This window comes from Bidens hawaiensis, unplaced genomic scaffold (assembly GCF_021521415.1).
Source record: "Bidens hawaiensis isolate Kalapana, Puna unplaced genomic scaffold, B.hawaiensis_p1.1 tig00028735_1, whole genome shotgun sequence".
NCBI lineage: Eukaryota > Viridiplantae > Streptophyta > Magnoliopsida > Asterales > Asteraceae > Bidens > Bidens hawaiensis.
The window spans coordinates 11,185-32,852 of NW_027494701.1; the positions used below are offsets into that span (position 1 = coordinate 11,185).

Genomic DNA, 21,668 nt, shown 5'->3' on the forward strand with positions numbered 1-21,668 from the left:
CAATCTTCAGGTGGCTGATATTTTCACCAAAAGTCTTCCACGGGCATCGTTTGAAACTTTTCGTACTAAGCTACGTCTAGGACCGCCACCATTCCGATTGAAAGGGGGGGGGGGGGGGTATTAGATGATAAAATTAGAATATTTGTAAATTAATGTAACTGATTTATTTTCTGTATTTGTTAGTCAACCTCCTATAATCAAGGAGTGATTTGTGTAACCTTTTCTATATATATATATATATATATCATTCAATCCTCAAGAGAATATTGAGGTTGATTTTACCAAACTCTACGGATGGACTTTCCGAGTCCTCCTTAATTGGCTGTTTCATAGGAGGCCTCAAGGACGAGATTCGTTTGGAAGTTAAGTTGAAATCCCCACGCTCCTTGTCAGATGTTATTTATGGCTTGCTTGGTGGAGGAATGACTCAACTTGGATCCGCTTTCTGATCCGACAGATACATCTATGAGCTCTCCATCTGCGACCCAAGTGAATAACTCCAATTGTGGTCTCTTGGGTACAACTCCCGACAACAGGCTAGCCCTTCCGGCTCCTACTCAGGCTCGACGTCTCACAAGTGCTGAATTCCGTGACCGTCATGCTAAAGGCTTATGCTATTATTGTGACGAAACGTACAAGTCGGGCCATAGGTGGCTTAAACCTCAACTAATGATGATCACCGACTACGTGGGGGATCCGATTCTTCACCTTGAGGACAAGGTGAATTCAAGCGGAGTCGAATGATATGTGCCATCTAGTTCATGTCCACGTGTGCATGCATGTCTTCCTTTTTAATTATTTTGTTAACTTTGTTTGGTTAATGTTTTTAATTAATGGTGCAAAAATAAAGGAAATAGTGGGGATACCCATGTTTCCACGCATGTCCTAACCGTAGGAGAATAGTGGGGTATGTAGTTTCTTTTTATCCTTTTAAATAGTGTGTTCATGAATGAATTAAGATATGTAGACGAATTTTATGATCTAATACCCCTGCGAAATAAATAAATCTATCACCCTGCGAAACGTACAGGTACAACTGTGAACTGTCCATGCATAAGGTACAAAACTAAGCACTAATAATTTGAAGTTTTTTTTAGAAGTGTCTTAGCTATTGCTCATTTGAATTACACATGTAAACATATTGCCTTGCTTTTGCATATGTATAAGCTAACTAGTAAGTCAGATACTTCGTTTCTTTGTTAAACATGTAAAGGTGCCCGAGGTCTTGTGTCCGGTGTCATTGGTTACCCTGGCAACAACGCTGCCCGAGGTCTTGGGGTGGAAGATCGGGTAGGATAATCAGTTTCATAAAGACGAATGGAATTGAAGAATGTGAACGTTGGGTATCGGTCTCTAGTCCTAATGACCGTTGATGCTTATTCCAAAAATTAATAATTAATTTTAAACGCCATAAATTAACGTACCCATTTTTTCTCCAAAATTTTACAACTTACATTTTTTTTACTATATTTCTAAATGAATTCAAGCAAAAAATCAAGGATCGGTTCAAGCAAAAAGGTCTCTAGGTCGAGAGGTGGTTCTAGCCAAAATCAACCAAGACAACAGCCGGTATAACCAAATGGTTTTCTCCTTCGTTAGATTATGTGTGAAAAAAAAATATACATACACATGATACCGGTTTACACATAGGGTGGAAGTGTTCCGCCACAAAAAAACTTGGTTAATTGTAAAAACTTGATTAGTTGTAAAAACTTAAAAGAATCACTTAACCATAAACCATTGATCATATATGAACAAAGGTTCAAATTAGTTAAGTTGCTTTAGAAGAGAGGGTATAATTGTAAGACATTAGTTCCAGGAGCTTACACATGGCCATGGCTGCCATTGCCCATTAATTATATACCAAAATATATTTGTTTTAATTGCCATGCAAACATGAAACAAATATGACAAAATATTCAGTGTACCACATGCAACCAAAAGAAATACGGTCCTATAGAAAACCTTTACCTATCTATCTATCTATCTATCTATCTATCTATCTATCTCATAATAATAATAATAATAATAATAATAATAATAATAATAATAATAATAATAATAATAATAATAATAATAATAATAATAATAATAATAATTTAAGATTTTCTTAATAACATAACATTATGATCTTCTTAGGTGATAAGACGCTCACTAATAAATAAAGAAAATGTTTAAAAACATTTGGGTGCAATACTAACATAGACAACGGTAACAAATGACAAAATATGTGACACAAAACAAAATATGAAAATAATTTGCGTTTTCTTGTGAACTACAAATTCAATAGAATACAATCCGACCAGAACAGTAACCAGCCGGCTCAAATAGCTAGGGGATAGTAAAAGAGGCTTAACCAAACCGATTCTATGTCTGGTCCTTGATCTAACCGGTTTTAAAAACATTTCATAGATATTATCATGTATGTTTTACTATATATGATGTGCACACATGTCCCATGTAAACAATATAATATATGTGGCATAAGGTGTTTTACTTCCTTATGATCTAACCTCTAACCACCACACCAGCAAGCAACAATATGGAAGCAACCAAAACCAAACTTATTTCTACTAGAGAAATTGAAGAGATGATCAAAACACTTCCTCAACACACTCCTAGATGGTTAGATGCTGAGTGAACCTTGTATAAGTATCAAGACGTTTCGTACAGCCAACAATTCCTTATAGGAGGAATTTTAGCACAACAAAGGCATTTAACGAATTCTGTCAAGGCGTTTCAACTTTTGGGCCATACTGGGATCATATCTCAGGATACTCGAAAGAAAACTTGGAGAGGCTCGAGACCATTCTTCTCTTGAAATATGAAGATATGAAAAGGGATCCTACAAGCAATGCAAAGAGACTTGCGGAGTTCATTGGATATCCCTTTACGGGCCAAGAAGAGAAAGAAGGCGTGATTGAAAGCATTGTAAAGATGTGTAGTTTTGAGAATTTGAGCAACCTAGAAGTAAACAAAAGTTTTTCAGTTGTAGACAAACTCTACTTTAGGAAGGCTAAGGACGGAGATTGGCAGAACTACGTCACGGATGAGATGATTGAACAGATTGACAAACTGATTGATGAGAAATTGGGTGCCACTGGTTTAGTTCTAAAATGAAAAGCTTGGCTCGGCTCTTCTTGATTTTAGTCTTTGCTTTTAAGTTTATAGTTTAAAATAAAGGACTGCAAAGTCCCTCGTTGGATGGATACTTTCCATCTATCGTACGTTGTGTGATGTTCTTTCATTCGGTTATAAGACTTTGTTGTTTTATGTCTACAAATAATGATATAGTTTCTATGATTTTTAGAAAATTTGTTAAAATCCACTAGGCGCACTATTAAAACCTTTTAAGAAACTTTTGATAACTTCTAAAACTAATGTTTCGTGTGTTAGTTTTCGAAAGGATTCTAAGCAGTTCTCGTTGTGGCCAAACAGTGTGCCACCTATTACCATGATTAAACTATCAACTAGAAATCGTACCCGCGCGTTGCTACAGGCCAACGATTGTTGATATCCAATGAAAAAACAACGCGTACATAGTATTCAATACATTACACGTTTGAATGCTCAAAATGTTATACATGACAAAATTTTAAATAAAAATACAACAAAGGTGACCGGTAAGCATCCAGTTGAGAGCGGCGCCAAAAACAACACACACCTCTTGAAACCTCTTTTGTGTTTTAACACCAAAAGAGTCTGCATAAGGTAGTGCCTATATTGTGGAGAGACAATACATTTACTTCATAAAGTAATATTACAATGCAATAAATAAATTTATAGACATGATATAACTTACCATATTTTCCTCTTGCTGTAGACGGCAATCGCTTAAGGCTTTGATTGATTATAATATTGCTACCACTCCCCTTGTTGTCACCGAGTGTGAGCTTCATAACACCATGAAGCAACACTGTCATGAGTTGATGTACGTCTGACATTTGTTACTAACTAATCCAATTCTCGATTCAATAGTAAAGCTTCAAATATATATACATAAAAAGGTAATAGTTGGTGATTACCTACTGAAAGAGCCTCTATTGTTATCTCATAATCCACATGGCCCATCAAACAACAAAAATAAACATGAAAGGTACAGGGCACACTCCTAAAATATGTGGACTAAATGTAAACTAATTATAACAAATTAATACAACAAAAGATAAGGCAAATGACCTAATGTGTAGTCCTAATGATGTGTACGAAAACAAAATAAACAGAGCAGACGTCAAGCGATGTAAACTTCACGAAAAAGCGAGAGATGAATTTAAATACATGCAGCATAATCTGTTAGGTATACCAAGTTAGCATAGTGACAATTGAACGTACTGATTATCTTGTAATATGTTCACGTACCTGTTAGTAGTTGATCCTGTTAGCGTGTGCTGCCAAATCTTCATAGCTGCATGAGTTGAAGTACCGTGATGGAAAACCATGAGTTGCCGTGGCCATAAAATAGTAAACAAATTATAAAAATTAAACTCATCTCATAAAAACATAATAAGTAGAGTAAAAATTAGGTTAAACAAAGTGAAGGTTCACTTATCAAAGACAACAAAGGACAATTTTCCATAAACAAATTAACCCAGAAGTTGGTTCATATGATACAGGGCCCGATAACGAAACGCCTTTCAAGGCTCTATCACCAAAACGACCTTGTGTTCGCTGATTTGGAAAGGCTGTATAGCTGCTTTAGGCTACCCAAGTAGTCAAGGGGTCCTTCAAAGAACTGCAAATTATGATTATAGATTTGTTTATTTTACAGTTTGTTAATGTTTAATGGGTTGACAATTAACAGGTAATTAAACAATATATATGAAAATCCATAAATCAAAATAGACACTGGATTGATCAATCATCAACATGTAATCAGTAACAGAAGTTTTAAAATCAAGCCACTAACAAACATCTATTTGAGACTGCTCAAAAAAATCCCAAATTTTTTGACATTCACAAAGAATCAAAGCAATCTGAGTCAAAGTTTATGAGCCTAAACAATTATACGTTACACAAAATATCCGACTTTGAAACAGTTATATACAAATTTGAAACAATTATAGAGATCTTTCTTATCTTAGCTTAGCGTGCTCGTTGTTGCTTCAATCAATTCTTCAATCTAACTTTTCATCTCGGATGTCTCTTTACGATTCCACCGTTCTATAAAATAACACTTTTCATCTCTCTCTATCCACTAGCTGACCCAATTCTAGATCGTCTTTAGGAATCTTTTGCATAATCTACCATAAGCATGCCATCACTTCGTACACCAACAATACTTTTGTAATTGAGATAAAAGTAAGATAAGTGGCAATTGAATATGAATTATGAGATTGTTACCTTAGAGTATTTTCGGTTGTGGTTATAATCCCCCAAATAAACTACTTGAGTGTGGTTCATCTGCAATTAAACAAAAATACATACTATATAAAAGGGAAAAAAATAGAAATAAAAAAAATCTATTGCTTGTTAGTTTTCATAACGGGTCAGTGGGTTATAATGACAACGCATGAAGTGAAGCTAATTTTGTGAATGAAAAAGAATTCAAATACGAAGATAATAAGCTAACAAACATACATCAACTCCAGAGTACCACCAATACAGATCACCAATCGAATTGACCAGCATTGCAAATGGAAATCATACCTACAGCAAAGTTTTTGATACCTAAAGTACATTATGTGGGCATAATTAAAAGAGAAAAAAACAATGCATCAATAACCTAGCTTAGAATCTCCTATATTGTTGTGACTAGAACCCGATCTAAAATGAGGAAATAATAGTAATAATAATTACAAAAATCGGGTTACACAGGTCCTATTCATGTAAACCCACAAATATTAAAGTTGTTTTGCGGTTTGTGTCTGACATGATTTTTGATTTGTGTCGTATTGGGGTATTTTCAGGTTCGGGTTCGTATAAATTTCAATCCACGAGTTCAAAAAACATGACCCATTTAACAACCCTTAACTGAAGTTTCAAAGACTATAAATGTCATACAAATTGTTCATGAAATAGACATTACAGAGAAATAAAATACTTTTGTATATTTTTACATGAAGCTTCTTTAATTTTCTTTTCTTTTGCCTTGGAAGAATCATACTTTCTTTCGCTAAGTTAGGCCTGTAAACGAACCGAACATTCATGAACTGTTCGTGAAGTATTCAACGGAAATTTGTTTATTGTTCACATGAACAATATTTATTGTTCATTTATTTAAATGAACGAATACACATTTTGTTCGATCGTTCATGAAAGTCAGTTTATGTTCATTTTCTATTATGTTCATTTAAGTTTGTATATTTTTGTTTGTGTTTGTTAATGTTCGTGAATTGTTCGTATGGATTTTAGACGAACAGATATAAACGAAACACGGACATGCCATTTTTCTTAATAAACGAACATTAACACAAAAACAATTGTTCGTTAAATGAACGAATACGAACATGCCCCGTTGATGTTCTTTCGATTCGTTTACAGACCTATTTGGCATTCTTTTGCTTGAACTCTAAAAGTATGAACAATTTTTTAAGAAAAGTAATACACCTGTTTCCGTATCTTCATATATGCTCATTTATCTATGTTTGTACAGCGTACCATGGTAGGTGGCATCGATGGTCGAAACAAATAGATCAACTCGCATGTCATCATGAAAGGTAATATAGATAAAACATAAAACTAAAATCATAAATACTTGCTGCGAATAACACTAAAATGCAGATTGCACGATTGGATCGAGACATCAACAGAGCAAATACCCAAGAAACCGCACACACGATTGTATGTGTTTAACCAACAAAAATCATCAACATATGATCGGCTAGAATTAAATTCATCTGCGATGAGTGGTGGGATACCTAGAAGGCATTCCTCAATTTTTTCCTACACTTACCACATAATATTAATCCTATTATATCTATCAATAATAATAACAAAACTTATACACAACAGCTATGAATTGCCCTTCACACGATTCCTTCCTTTATAATTCTACGTTGGGATGAGCAAATTCGGTACCAGTACCGAAATGGGTATCGATATAGTACCGAATCGGTACCAAAGTTTTGAGTTTCGGGATCGGTATGGTACGGTACCGGTATTTCCCAAATTTTTACCTTCAGTAACGGTACCGCCCCGGTACCAAACCGAATATTTCGGTACCGGTACCAAGAATTCGTGATTTTCGGGATCGGTCGGTACCATTACGGTACTGAGCTCATCCCTAGTTCTACGTACAACAAAATTTCCCCAAATTAAAAACCCCTAAAACTCCAAATTCACATAACGGAATAAGAAATCTATCAAATTGGAATCAAAGCTTCTTACCAATGACTCGATTACGCTCTTAAAATACTTATTGAAAGAGAAAAGAAAAGAACGCCCTGTAGTGACGAAGGTTAGTAGGAGGCAGGAGCGGTGAAGTGGATGGTTATTAGAATGACACGCAGAGCAAAGTAAACAGGGAACGTATATGTCAATAACCGCAAGCAGTCAAGTATCGTATTGCCTTGGGTACGTGTCTAAAAGTAAATGGTTTTTCTTATGAATAGTTTTGTCTTAGCCAACACTTCATCAAATTACAATCAAATTCAATTAGAACCTCATCAAGTACCTAATTTTGTCCAAAAACTTACCTAATAAGTTAGAAACTACAAATCTGCATATGTTTTGCACATATTATGCCTAAAACAAACTGTAAGTTAATTAAGAAAAACTTTAAATAATGCATAAACAACACTAAATCACTTACTCTGACAAAATTAGGCGGAGCCGGAGCCACAAACATTTGTGCCATCGTGGACCTTAAGTCAGCATACACCCCACTTCACACCACAGTGTAATAACCCTTGCACACTACAAAACCCAAAAAAACATAAATAATCAAATTCAAAGGAAACAAATTGTTAATGTAAATCAGAGATCAACACATAGCAATTAACAACCTGTCCAGATTGGCAATCCCTAACTCGCACCATCTCGTCTCGGCTCCCGGTATACAACCTACCTGACCCGATGGGTGGCATGATACCACCAGCGACCTGCAAATTTATTAGTTAAAAATAGGTTCAAGGTTTTAACAGAATGCAAAAACAACCATAACTGAATTAAAAAGGAGAATATAACAATTACCTCAGATAATAACCCGAATCAAGATAGCAACCAACGGAACATGACACGTAGCAGGCAATGATAACATATAACCGACACGACAGTCATACTCAAGAAAACACGATGAATAAGGTAAGCATACTTAAAGACACAAAGACAACATAACGTGTGCTATATGATTCGTTGGCAACATATTGTAATTTCATGAAAACACAAATAATGTAAGTTCACCGCCTACACCGCCTACAATGGCTGCAACATATGTTGCCACGCCAAAAAACGGAGCATCATCACAGCCATAAAGCAAGTTGTAACCGGAAGAAACAATAGAGCCAACCACAAAACACAACAATTAACCTCACCATTAAACAACATTGCATATTTAGAGGTAGTCACATCAGTTCAAAAGATCAGACATAAAATAACCAAATCAGTTTTACCGCTTCTGTTCGATTTTGTGTTTAATTAGGCCTATTGTAATATTTGTCATTTTTTGGTTTAGCTTGCATTTGTATATGTATCAAAAACCCGACCTGTTTTGATCTTTCGGATTCGTCGTTATTAATAAAATGTTGGATTTTATGTTCGTTTATTTTTCACAAATGTCGGGTCAAGAAAACATCTTTTTCGGTACGTCAAAACACCTCTTTATGATGAAAAATGACTTAAAACAAACTTTAGGGACTATTATTGTCAATTATCAAAAGCTTGTTTGACCATTTTAACCAATCACATGCAATTTTACCCCATATGAATAAACCATACTTCTATCACTATAAAATCAATGTCTCATGCACCATTTTGGTTGCTCTTTCTTCTCCAAATTCTCTCTGAATCCAAGATCCAAGTATCCATTATTCAAGTTCTTATAGTTTGACTCTTCAAGGTCAAACTAATAATAATCCTTGTTTTCTAACTATTTCTTGTTACTTAAAGCTTGATGTTGCAACATATATATAATATACACCCCTTGTTTCCTTCGCCGTTCACTTCTCCGGTCACAATCGGTTGAAGTGTCGTGCTACAAGGCAAGGCTACATGGAGGACTAATATAGTCTTTGATAAATACTCTAAGTTATGCTTTAATTTTGTTTATGCTTATTAATATTGTTTAGTCCTCACTTACTTTTAGTTTCCAAATCATTTTTTAATAGTTCAATGGTATTGGGTATTTGGCCACCATTTTCGGTTTCATACTGAGTCAAGAGCCGAACCAAAACTGAACTTTTGTTTAATACTTTATTGTTAACATATTGTATGAAAGATTTGAGTATTATTATTTTTAAGTTTATTTTAATGAGTTCTATGGTATTGGATATGTGACACGCATCCTTGGTTTCATTCAGAGTCAAGGACCGTACCGAATGTTTAAACACTTTATTTTAACATGTTGTATGTAAACTTGAGTATTATCATTTCTAAGTTATTTTAATAAAGTTCCATGGTATTGGGTATGTGGTAACCATCATCGGTTGTATTCCGAGTCAAGGACCGAACTAAACCGAGTTCACTCGCTTAAGACACACTAGTGTGTTTTGAGCCACCGAATCTCATATTTTCTCTAAAACTATTTTATAAACTAATTTTAAATTGTTTTTTCAAAACACTTGGTATGTTGGATCTAACTTGATCTTATAACAAGTTTGGACCGACAAAACCAAACACTCGCTTAACGAACGTCGAGGTTCTTCTTAATAGAACTACACACTTGGTTAAACTTTTTTTGATTTCATTGAGTTATCTCATAACATTTTGGAATCTCGTCTTCGAGCTTGACCAATTATCAAGACTCGATCTGACAAATCCGAACACTCGTAAAGTCTCGTTTTGGTATCTATTTAACTTTACAATATTGCAATTATACCCAAATATTTAATTAACAAAGGTTAAGTAAAAAAAATAAATAGAATACCGAGACCCGATTTCGAGTAAACTTACTTTTCTAAAACTATTACTTTAATTCTTATGTATCTACACTTTAACTCTCAAACTTTAATTATTTATTTTACTTGTCAACTTATTTTACTTTAAAGCTTTAAAAACCGGCTGTGGGACAAGCCTTATGGTTAGGTGAATTGTTGGCGAATTGACTGGAAGGAAATTTCAAAAAGTAGTGTTAAAGATTGATAACACATCGGCGATTGCCTTGGTTAAAATCCCGTTTTTCATAGTCGGAGCAAGCACATATGTCATACCCCGACTTAGGGCCTAGAAGTGTGACCATGATTTAGTACCTATTTGGTAATTATATAAGAGTTTATGGGCTGATTTTAGCGGAAGTCTTTAGGTTGATTAAAATATTAATTTACATTGAAAATTTACTTGGGAATTGAATACCCAAGTATTCGTTTACAAAACCATTTTTAATATTACAAGGATTTTACTAAAAAAACCGAGCCATCTTGTAACGCGAGCCTCTATCCCCATGATAACTCCAATCCTTGTTTTTACTAATACTTAGTTACCTGCAATGGATGGAAAAATACGTCAGCTATACGCTGGTGAACACGTATGACTCCAAAACTATTTAAAGTACCGTTATAATACAAATATAGTTTTCTGTACAAGCTCAGCAAAAGTATTTCTACTTTCGGGATTTGTACCACTATCCTACACACAAAAAAGTGTTCCCCCGAGCCACGTAGTATTTTAATTTACCGGGGAATATCTTATAGAATAGTAACCAACTTTCAAAACTGTTCCAATTAGGTCACTCATGCATATTTTTAAAAACGTTAAAAAAAATTAAAAACCGTTAATTATTTTAAAATTCAAAAATAAAAAATAAAATCCAGGTCGCCACTCAACCTCAACATAAAAAAAGATAAAAAGATTTCCTATGTGAAACAAAAAAAGAAAAACGCTAAAAAACATGTTAAAACCTTAATTTAATAAAATATGAAAATTGAGTGACTTAATTGGAACACTTTTTAAAGTTGAGTGACCTAACTGGAACACATCTGAAACTTGGTTACTATTATATGAAGTTGCCCCTTCAATTTACTTATATACCTTTGCAAAATAAATACATTTACTAATATTGTTTTTAGTTATGCCCATTTTAGTAATTTTATACATTTTATTAAAAGTTCAACTACTCTATCAAATATCTAAATATATATAAAAAGCTACAGCTGCCAGTTACAGCTTCCAGCTACTGCTACTAGCTAGTTTTGCCAAACATACCTTAAAAGGAACTATCTCTGAATAGCTTATTATTACATGTAGATAGCACTTTAAAGATTTGTGTATGTTTGGCAAAACTAGCTGGTAGCTATAGCTTTTTAGATATATTTAGATGTTTGACACAGTAGCTGAAGCTTTTAATAAAATGTATAAAATTACTAAAATTGGCATAACTAAAAACAATTATTGTAAATTTATTTATTTTGGAAGGTTATTTAAGTAAATTAAAATACTAAAAACTTGTAACATTTTCTAAACACGATAAGTAAAAGCTTTAAACTTTAAGCCTTTTCTTCTAACCTAAAAATTCAAGCCAAATATACCATTGATATTGCTAAAAAGTGATGCAGGGTGTGGACTTTCCAAGTGGCAAGTCTTTTATAAAAAACATCGACTAACTAAGCACTTATTAACAGTTTATTTTTGGCTTCTCATGGCTTACAACGAAGCAACCAAGCTTTGATTTTAGAACGTGTTAAACTTGATTAATTGTAAAAAGTTTAAAAAAAAATCACTTAACCATTGATCATATTTGAACAAAGGTTCAAATAAGTTAACAAGCACTAGGAGCTTACACACGACCATGACTGCCAATGCCATTATATACTTTTTAATTGGCATGCAAACACTGAAATAATGACATAATATTCAGTGTACCACATGTAACCAAAAGAAATACGGTCCTATAAAAAACCTTCACGTTTCTATCTCTCTACACACACACATTAATTATATATATATATATATATATATATATATAATAAGTTATAAGATTTTCTTAATAACATAACATTATGATTATCTTAGGTGCTAAGACGCTCACTAATAAATAGAGAATTTGTTTAAAAACATTTGGGTGCAATACTAATATAGACAAAGGTAACAAATGACAAAGAAACAATGTTTTCATAATTAATATGTACCTAATAGTGAATTTTAAAACTATATACACATAGTCACATACAACACAAAAATATGAATTTTAGAACATATACATATGTAACACAAAACAAAATATGAAAATAGGTTATGCTTTCGTGTGAATTACAATTTTAGTAGAATTAAATCCAATCAGAACAGTAACCGGCAGGTTCAAATAGCGCGCTAGGGAAGAATCAAAGAGGCTTAACCAAACTGGTTCTATGTCTAGTCCTCGATCTAACCGGTTTTAAAAACATTTCATAGAAATTGTCGCCTATGTTTTACTATATATGGTGTGTGCACACATGTCCTATGAGAAGCATATATATGGCATAAGGTGTTTCATTTTCTTATGATCTAACCTCAAACCAAACACCAGCAATCATCAATGGAAACCACTAAAACCCAACCTATGTCTACTAGAGAAGTTGAAGAGATGATCAAAACACTTCCTCAACACACTCCAAGCTGGTTAGATGCCGAGGGAATCTTGTATAAGTATCAAGACGTTTGGTACATCCGAAAATTTCTTATAGGAGGAATTGTAGCACGACAAAGCTTCAAGGCTTGACCGCATGATGTATTTTTGTGCAGTTATCCCAAAAGCGGCACAACATGGCTAAAGGCCTTGACTTATGCCATCGCAACCCGAGAAATGTTTGACGAATCCAGCACTCCTTTGCTTACAACCTCGCCTCATAAGTGCATTCCCACTCTTGAGAGAGATATTGAACGAATTCTCGAAAACCACCCCAACACACCTATCGCCACACACCTTCCATACAACCACCTACCAGAATCAATCCTAACGTCAAAATGCAAGATAGTTTACATATACCGAAACGCAAAAGATGTCATAGTTTCTTATTACCATTTCACCAGACTCGTAACGAAAACACCGGTGGAAGATGCCTCGTTTGAGGAGACATTTAACAACTTTTGTCAGGGCGTTTCAACTGTTGGCCCATATTGGAATCATATCTCCGGATACTTGAAAGCAAGCTTGGAGAGGCCCGAGACCGTTCTTCTCTTGAAATATGAAGATCTGAAAAAGGATCCTACAAGCAACGCTAAGAGACTTTCGGAGTTCATTGGATATCCCTTTACGGCCCGAGAAGAGAAAGAAGGCGTGATTGAAAGCATTGTAAAGATGTGTAGTTTTGAGAATTTGAGCAACCTAGAAGTAAACAAAAGTTTTCAGTTGTAGACAAACTCTACTTCAGGAAGGCTAAGGACGGAGATTGGCAGAACTACTTCACGGATGAGATGATCGAAAAGATTGACAAACTGATTGATGAGAAGCTAGGTGCCAGTGGTTTAGTTTTAAAATAAAAGGCTTGGCTCGGCTCCGCTCTGCTCTGCTCTTGATTTTCAGTCTTTGCTTTTAAGTTTATAGTTTTAAATAAAGGACAGCCATGTCCCTAGTTGGATGGATACTTTCCATCTATCGTACGTTGTGTGATGTTCTTTCGTTGGATGGATACTTTCCATCTATGTACGTTTTGTGATGTTCTTTCAATCGGATATAAGACTTTGTTGTTTTATGTCTACAAATAATGATATAGTTTCTATGCTTTTTGGAAAATTTGTTGAATTTCAATAGGTGCACTATTAAAACCTTTTAAGAAATTTTTGATAACTTCTATAACTAATGTTTCATGTGTTAGTTTTTGAAAGTATTCTAAACGGTTCTCGTTGTGGCCAAACAATGTGCGCTACCTATTACCATGATTAAACTATCAATGTGTTGTTAGCATAGTGATATCAAGTGTAAAATCAGTAAAATAAGAAACTAACATGAAATATAGAAAACAAAATCACAAACTATAAACAATAACACTAGTCATCAAAGGTACATTCAAAAGCAGAAACATATAAAACATCCAATGACTCGAGGTTAACATGTAATCATTGTCTAAATCAATAAGTAAATGTTACTCGACCATTTCTGACTAAGTTGGTATGGGATTATCTGCGTGGTAATCCTCTTTACTTCTACCATAATAAGCAGTCAAGTCAATCTACTGATTGGATAAGTGATGAGATTTCAATCGAATGTGTACCCACCATCAATTAGCTATCTTCAACTGTAGCGGGTTTTTCTTCTGAAGGCTGATGTGTGAGATTATATATATATATATATATATATATAATCTTAGTGATAGATGTCAATCCAACCAATCGGATTTTTTCGTTTCTTTTTCTTATTTAACTAAGTATATTAGTCACTATTGCGATTTTTTATTTTGGAAACTATTAATTGTTTTTTTGGAAGTTTTAGTTTTACTTAATTATTAATTTATTTATGTATTATTAACATCTATACTATATAATAAATAAAGGTTTGTAATGTCACATTGCATCACACAATATAACTTCCTACAAAATTTTTCCACATCTCTCTCTTATATTAAATACATTTATCTTTTTATTAATAGTTTTATATTTAACTTTTTTTTCTTTCTTAATCATTTTTTTTCTCTTTTTAATAATTATTTTCTTATCTAAAGGTTTAATACAAACATAGATATATTATTTAGTTTCATATAAATATGTTGTATTAGTTATTAATATTAAGCTTTTATAAGTAACAAATTTTCTCGTTGATTTAGATAAAATTAATAATTTCAAATAAATAAATTTTAACTTTATGTTTGTTTTGCAATGGAGATTAATAAAAGCTAAAGTCAATCACTATAAATGGTTTGATTTGTTTATGAGACAACATGTTTTAACGCATGGTAAGTTATGTGTTTCATTATCTAAAGTTGAAATAAAAAACAAAATGAAACTACTAATTTTGATATGTAGGTTAAAATTACAAATATAGTATACAAAAAAATATTTAGAGATTTATAAATTTTCAACAGATTTGTATTTTCATATTGTGTAATATGTAATTTATTCTACTATATATTATATCTTTATATCATTTGAACATATTTACATTTTGTTATTATCTAAACCAATTTATTTATTCTAACTCGTGTTCTACACGGGTCTTAATGCCATATGTCATTACACATGAGTGATCCTTACAAAATTTTCTCATTTCTCTCATGTTAAATATATATTTCTTTTTCTTATTAATAGTTATATATTTTATTCTTTTTTTTCTTTTCAATCTATTATTATTGAGTGCACTGCGATTTTCATCCCTATGGTTTGTCGAAATCTGCGGTTTTAGTCCAATGTTTTCCCTCATCTCTCTCATATTAACTATGTTGATCCTTACAAAATTTCTCATCATCTCTTTCATATTAACTACATTTCTCTGTTTTTTTTTTAAACGGTGACTTTCTCTATAATGGGATGCCACATCTCCTCCAAGAGGAGCCCCTCCACCTCACTCAGGCCAGACTATGTTGTCTTAACCGGATCCGTGCCGTCCAAGTTTGGCTTGGGCGTTCCCCGGAAAAATCCGATAGCCTCAACCCGCCCAAAGGCACGACGGTCAAGTTAACCAAACCGAAATCTGGATACTATGGTAAAACCGGGGGGAATCAGGATTCGAACCTGGGTGCTCCGGGTCATCCTTCACTTTCCGGATGAGAATGACCACCCCACTGGAATGGAAATATCAACTACATTTCTCTTTTTAATATTCCATTTTCAATTTTTAATAATTCCATTCAATTTTAAAAGAATTAATATCATCATAAATATGTTAATTTGTTTAATATAAAATGTATTGCATTAGTTATTAATATTAGATTTTTCATAAGTAACCAATACGAAACGGATGAGTTTCTTTAACCGATTAAAGTATCAAACATTATTCATGTCAAAACAGTTTAAGATTAGAATGAGTTTTGGTTCACGAGTTGGTTTAAAAAAGCTGTCATTTACAACTAAGTTTTGATAGAGAAAATAACAAAGAAATAATTTATGATTTATGAATTTTCTAACAACTTTTTATTTCCAAATTGCATAATATGTAATTTTTTTAGTATAATATATCTTTATATATATGATACATTTTTTTTTGTATTTCACATTATGTAATCACTAAAAAAAATTTACTTATTCTAACCCGTGTGCTACACGGGTAACTAACCTAGTACACATTAAAAAAAGAATTTAATTCTCCTCATAAACTCACTATCCAATTTACTATTCAATTTAAAACTTTTTTATTATTTATTAATTTTAACCACTAAATCAATAACTATAATTTCATAAATAAATATGATGATATTTATTTCTTTTATTTTACTTTTTATTTCAACTCATTAAAATATATAACAAACTATATTTTTAAACACTAAACTTGAGCAAATGTCGGCGTTACATGTTTTGTTGTCGGTTAAACAGTTTTTTTTAACTTTGATTTCATATTTTTTAAAGTTTGTCATTACAATGAGCGAAAAATTTTCATGATTGAAAATATCACATCGCATGGTTTTATATTTGTGTTTCAACGTTTAATACCTACTATAAAGTATTTATTTTGGCTTACTATTTATGTTTACAAATTTTTGTTGGTATCGTTGATACTAATTGAATTTGTGTTGGTTTGCAACTATAACGTGCCGGGAGTTTTGGTTCTACATATGATAATTTGTTGTATTTTGGCATTGAAAGGTTTATTTATTTTGTTTAGTTTCGATGTCGTAACTTGATACAGACTGACTTCGCATCGACTTGCAGCGAGTTTATGGTTTAACGTTTTTTACTTATTTTTTTTATTTAACAGTCCCGTCACGAAACGTGGAGTCTTAAAATCTAGTTTTTAAATTTAAAAACAATTTGTTTTAGATGAATTTGGTTATTATTCTATTTGATCATATCACGTTTCACATTTTCTTAATTTATTTTATATATAGTTAAAGATTCATTATAACATCTTCGTATTATAATACACTTATCCTACACACCCTAAACATATAAACTTATGTATCCTACATACTCAACATAAACATGTAAACTTATTCATCCTACACACTCAACACAACTAGAACAATAATTTAACCAAAAAGTAAACATATTTATTCAACAAATCCTACACAATAAACGTATTTATCCAATTATCTACACACAATTGACATATACGGACCGTAAAAATAAACATATTTATCTTACATGCCCTACACAATATTCATTGAATCCTTAACAACAATATCCTACAATAAAGGAATTTATCTATCCTACAAACTCAACACATGTAGAACAAAAATTTATCAGGAAAGTAAACATATTTATTCAACAAACCCTTCACAATAAACATAGTTATCCAATTATCCTACACATCAATAGACATATACGAACCGTATTAAATAAACTTATTTATCTTACATACCCTACAATATATACATTGAATCCTTAACAACAATATCCTAAAATAACGAAATTTATCTATCCTACACACCCTTCATAGTGAACAAAATTATGCTACATGCCCTACACACAATTTATTTGTCTTTCCAAGTACACTTTATCTCAAATAATCATATATAATAACACAAACCAAAACAATATTTGATACAAAACAAAATTATGGTTTTCTGCTTTACGTTGCTCCACCACAACTTAACCTATTTTATCTAAAACAAAAACACAATTATTCTTACATTTAACTATATTAATTAATCTGAAATAAAAAAACATGAATTTACATTACAAAATTCCAAATATATAAAATGAGCTATGAGATTGAAAAAAAAAATTATCATAAAACTAGGATATATTTAACTTAAATTCAATAAAATATATCTATGATTCATTTAATTGAATGAATGTTAAGCATAAAATATGGAACATATTTATAATACAATGTTTTCTAATAATACTCTACACAACAAAAACCATAAATACCCTTTTATGTTAAAGTCAACTAATATAAAGACCTAAAATTTACAGATTTGTCATTTTAATTAGTGACCATTGATCAAACACAATTAATGTTAAGATTCACTTCTCATACTAAAATGACTTCTCTTCTGAATAAGATACTATACCATGTAAATAGGAAACTATACAACTTTTAGAAACTACCAATCTCAACCACTAAATCCTATATCCAATTGTCTACATCTATTCTTATGCTTCTCACAAAACTATTATTTTTTGCGTTAACTCTATCATATATACACACACACACACACACACACATATATATATATATATATATAATAATAAAAAAACTGATTCACAACTAAGCTTTAAAAAAGGAAAAATCAAACGTGTAACATCCGATTTTTTTAAATAATAAATAAAAGAAAGTATTTATATGGTGTGATATTATGCCATTTCTTTAAAATAATAATTAAATAGATGGACCTAGAGATAAAACATGGACTAGGGAATGGAAATGGCCCTAAAGTCCATGGGCTGAGATTATAAAAGCTCTCTAATTCTCCATAAACTCTAGATCTCACATTTCATACTAGCCAAACACACATTAAAAACACACACACATCCTAGTTTCGGCTCCAAGATTTACAAGAAAGAATCCTACTCGTTTATGTTCTAAAAAGTCCAAGAAACAAGAAATGTTTAAGATCTAGTCCGGATCAAGGTCGCATTTACAAGGTACGTTTCATGCTTAAAAGTTTGCATGTTTATGTTCATTCGTTAGGAATTTCAAGATCAAGCTAAACCGGTTTTGTAAATCAATTAAGGTTCGTAATTTCCACATGAGGACAGGTTTGTAATTTCCATATTTATTTATAGATTAAAAGCAAAACATAAAAGAATATTTTAAAATATAAAATCAAACTCTCTCTCTACTCTTTCTTTTCCCTCTCTTTCTTCTTCATTCCATATCTCTACTATCACCACCCATATCTTCACTCTACCACTACCATCACCAACCAAAAACCTCCATCAAATACAACATACCGGAAGAACCATTATTATTCACCGGATTTGAAGAAACACCCATCGGAAAGAGCAACTTGATAATCTCAACCCAACCATCAACCACTGGTTTAACAACCTCGCTTCTGATGGGGGAACATTTTGAACAAACTATTCATCACCTCTAATACGTGGGATAGTTGTTGGGTTTCAGAATTTGGGTGTTTAGCAGCTAGAGTTTGATGGTTACTAGCGGTGGCCGGTGAAGAAGCGGGTTTGGGGGTAGGTGAATAGCATCCACACCGGTGGCGGTGGGAGAGGCAGCGATGGTATCAGTATCTAATCTCCTCTCTACTCTTTGTTATGGTTTATTATGTTGAGAGTTGGTGGCAGTCTGCACTCTGTAATGGATTATGGAGATTTGGTTGGTGATGGTGGTAGTAAAGAAGATGGTGGTGGTGATGGAAGAGAGAGGGAGGGAGAAAGAGAGAGGATTGAGTTTTATTTTAAAGTATTTTTTGTTTTTATTTTAGTATTAAATAAATGTATAAACTTACTAAAGTACCCTCATGTTTCTTGCACATTGTCACAGTCCCCGGCCCATATACCCTGGGAGGGAAGCCGTGAACATTGATTGGCGGTATCGGTGTTTATTAAATTATTTTGCAGCAGAATATTTTTATCAAAACCGTAGTTAGGAAAAATGATCAGAGTTATAAAAACACCATGATTATTATTATAAACTGAAAATTTAATCCATTTTGATACAAACATAAAATTTATAGGGATAAACCCTAATTTACAAAACACGTTTCCTTATTCTGGTGACAAGCCACTTATTTAATCTGGAAGCCTGCAGGCATCATTCCTTTGTCTCTAACAAGTCACCTGAAACATGTTTAAAATATTTGATCAACAAGTAATACTAGTGAGTACATTCATTTGTAAATGACACATTTTACAGTTACAGCATTAAGATGTTTTTACATCTGCCTGCTTACAAATTAGCGAAAGGTACTTGTTTCTCGACCGTATCTATGACTGTGGTCATATTACTTATTGGCTAATACTTTTCCAATAAGTAACGTGTAATAGCCCAGTAGGCAAGCCTTGTATACAAAACCCCACAATATCAGTAGTAACCATCCCGTAAGTCTACAAAGACTTAATCACTGTAATGTATTTAAAATACTTTTAAAAAATATAATTAAAAACATTTAGACCATATGCCATGAGTTTTACAGGTTTTGAAATTATCATGACAGTGTTTGAAAAACAGTTGTCTCACGCAAATGTGAATGATACAAAAACTCGAATGTCTCACCATTCTAGTTTACAATTAAAGAACGCTTCCTGGTATTAAGCACATAGGTTAAACACAATGTAGTATATCTAGATTAGTATAAAACCAATAATCATAATGATAATCACGAGATTAGAAACTTCACACGATGGCACAATGTCTTACCTTAATATGCAGAGCTTTTGGATTTGCGTATATAAGTTTCTTTCGATCGGATTTGATATCGCTATGATCACTCGGGTATTATACCATCTTCTTAATATATAAGGAAATTCAGAGAGAAAGAAAGTTTTTAGACGAAGAATGAATGTCTCAATTCCTCCCTATTTATAGGAAATTTTGGAGCCCGTCACGATACGCGATGGACATAAACAAAAGTCATCATGTATCGCGAAGAATCTATAGCATTGCCGAGTCAGCCCTAGGCATGCTACATGGCATGCCACGTGTCTCGTCTGCGTAACCTCCACGTCACGATACGCGACGTGCTACCTTAATAGGTCATTGCGTATCGCTACGGCGCAAGGTTTCTGGATAATCTTTACACGTCATCGCGTTACACGATGAGACTAATCTTCACCGATTGCGTATCGCGATGGGAAGATTATTAAAAATCTTAATTTTCCAAAAAAATACTAAGGTCGCCCTTAAGCGGCTCGCGGCGATGCGAGCGTACGAAGTGCAAAGTGCACCCATCGCACTTCGCCCCCCGCCCGAGCCCGTGCCCGTGCGTGTGCGCGTTTGGGTGCGAGTTCTTCGCACCCTCCGCTAGGACCTCTGGGTGTGATTTTTCTTATAAGAACATTAATATATGAGTTTTTTTTTCTTATAAAGAACTCACTAGTTCTATAATCTAGCGATGTGGGATAAGAACTTACACTCCTATTTATACCATGGTGGAAGCCTCTCATTTTCTTTCCTCCACCAATGTGGGATGAAATTTTCTTCTTTTATTTCTTTTTCCTTTAATTTATTTTGTGGGTTGTTATAGTCTCCCCTCCTTATTTTGAATCTCGTCCTCGAGATTTATTGGAATAAGTGTGGGTACTTTCATTTCATTTCTTATACCAATTCCCAAGTATTTTCTGGCCCACGTTTTGAATCCCACTTCACTTTGACCAGAACTATTCTTTTATGCTTGAGATTCTAATTTCAACTTTTCATTTACCTTTATATCTTGAAGGGGTACTTCTAGTGATTTATCAGCTAAGCATTTCCTTAAGTTGCTTACATGAAATACATCATGTACACCTGTCATTTCTTCTGGTAATTCTAGCTGATAGGCTATTGGTCCAATTCGTTTGATAATTTGAAATGGTTTAACAAATCGTGGACTTAACTTTCCTCTCTT

General features: G+C 33.0%; 1 long non-coding RNA gene and 2 pseudogenes across 1 annotated transcript; 2 read left to right on the plus strand and 1 right to left on the minus strand.

Annotated features, from left to right (window-relative positions):
• The first annotated feature begins 465 nt into the window (after positions 1-465).
• Positions 466-3,120, plus strand: LOC143577554 (flavonol 4'-sulfotransferase pseudogene; annotated as a pseudogene).
• Positions 3,121-3,488: 368 nt separating this feature from the next.
• On the minus strand, positions 3,489-8,331 carry LOC143577551 (uncharacterized). The gene is made up of 5 exons (XR_013143131.1): positions 7,944-8,331; positions 7,751-7,854; positions 4,360-5,646; positions 4,080-4,290; positions 3,489-4,040 (listed from the first exon to the last, which is right to left on the minus strand). It is a non-coding gene; the product is annotated as an uncharacterized LOC143577551 (long non-coding RNA).
• Positions 8,332-12,601: 4,270 nt separating this feature from the next.
• On the plus strand, positions 12,602-13,684 carry LOC143577562 (flavonol 4'-sulfotransferase pseudogene; annotated as a pseudogene).
• Positions 13,685-21,668: the final 7,984 nt, after the last annotated feature.